Source organism: Arachis ipaensis, chromosome B10 (assembly GCF_000816755.2).
Source record: "Arachis ipaensis cultivar K30076 chromosome B10, Araip1.1, whole genome shotgun sequence".
Taxonomy (NCBI): Eukaryota; Viridiplantae; Streptophyta; class Magnoliopsida; order Fabales; family Fabaceae; genus Arachis; species Arachis ipaensis.
In genome coordinates, this window is record NC_029794.2 from 22829750 (window position 1) to 22831892 (window position 2143).

The following is a 2143-nucleotide window of genomic DNA, read 5'->3' on the forward strand; positions in this document are numbered from 1 at the left end:
TAGCTCTGATTCAAGACTCTCAGTCGTATTGATCTCTTCCACCAAAGAGTCAATAATATCAATGCTCATGCAGTCATTTGATGTGTCTGGATGCTGCATAGCTTTGACAGCATTTAACTTGAACTCATCCTCATTGACTCTCAGGGTCACTTCCCCTTTTTGTACATCAATAAGAGTTCATCCAGTTGCTAGGAAAGGTCTTCCTAGAATGAGAGTTGCACTCTTGTGCTCCTCCATTTCCAGCATTACAAAGTCAGTGGGAAAGGCAAATGGCTCAACCTTAACAATCATGTCCTCAATGATGCCTGATGGATATTTAATGGAGCCATCAGCAAGTTGAAGACATATCTGATTTGGTTTGACCTCTTCAGTCAAGCCAAGCTTTCTGATAGTGGATGCAGGTATTAGGTTGATACTTGCTCCAAGGTCACACAGAGCTGTCTTAGTACAAGTACCCTCTAATGTGCATGGTATCATAGAGCTCTCTGGATCTTGAAGCTTCTCTGGTAAGCTTTTCAGAATGACTGCACTGCATTCTTCAGTGAGAAACACTTTTTCAGTTTCTCTCTAATCCTTCTTATGACTTAAGATCTCTTTCATGAACTTAGCATAAGAGGATATTTGCTCAAGTGCCTCTGCAAATGGGATCTTTATCTCAAGAGTCCTGAGATAGTCTGCAAAGTGGGCAAATTGTTTATCCTGCTCCACTTGGCGGAGTTTCTGAGGGTAAAGCATCTTGGTTTTATATTCTTCAACCTTAGTTGCTGCAGGTTTAGTCCCTACAGAGGTGGTTGGAGAAGCCTTCTTAGAGGGGTTACTATCAGCACTTGCAGGTGTCTGATCCCTCATTGGCGTTTGAACGCCAGGATTGGGCATCCACTGAGCGTTTAACGCCAGTCTTTCACTCTTTTCTGGCGTTTGAATGCCAGAATTATTCCTCTCTGGGTTCTTGCTGTCCTCAAAGGGATTTTGGGCAGTGGTTTGGTCATCCTCTGTCAGTTGTTCCTTTCTTTCTAGAGACATCTGAGCTTTTTCTGTAAGCCCATAGTAGAAGATGTCTAACTGTACCCACTCTGAAAATATTTCAGAGGGGCATTTCCGTAGCATCCCTCTGTACCTCTCCCAGGCATTATAAAGGGATTCATAATCCTCTTATTTAAAGCCTTGGATGTCCAGCCTTAGCTGTGTCATCCTTTTTGGAGGGTAGAATTGATTCAGAAATTTGTCTGTTAACTGTCTCTATGTTTTTATGCTTGCTGTGGGTTGGTTATTTAACCACCTCTTAGCTTGATCTTTTACAGCAAATGGAAATAGTAGTAATCTGTAGACATCCTGATCCACTTCTTTATCACGTACTGTGTCAGCAATTTGTAAGAACTGTGTCAGAAACTCAGTAGGTTCTTCCTGTGGAAGACCAGAATACTGGCAATTTTGCTGCACCATGATAATGAGCTGAGGATTTAGCTCAAAACTGCTTGCTTTGATGGGAGGTATACAGATGCTACTCCCATATGCAGCTATAATGGGGTTAGCATATGACCCCAGAGTCCTTCTGGACTGTCCACTTCCACTTATGTCTATCATGGAGAAAAGAAAATTGATATGAATTGCAGATAAATTATATTTTTATTTTTTATTTATTTAATTAAAAGTGACCGAAATTAAAATAGAATAAAATAAAATAAATGGAAAATAAAATAAAATAAAATTTTGAAAAAAAAGAAAATAAAATAAAAGCAAATTGAAGACTAAATTAATTAATTAATTAAAAAGATTTTGGAAATTAGCAATAAAAAATATATGATTGAAAATTATTTTGAAAAAGATATGATTGAGAAGATATGATTGCAAATTAAAAAAATATATGATTGAAAAGATATGATTGAAGAAATTAAAAAGATTTGATTTTTGAAAAAGATTTGAAAAGATCAATTTTTTAAATTAGAATTTTGACTTGACTAAAAAAAAGATATGATTTTGAAAATCTTTGACTAATTTAATACAAAATTTCGAAATTTATGAGTAAAATAAGGAAAAGATATTTTTTTGATTTTTGAATTTTAATGAGGAAAGAGAAAAACAATAAAATGACACTAAACTTAGAAATTTTAGATCAAAACAAAGAGAACAAACAAGAAAACTT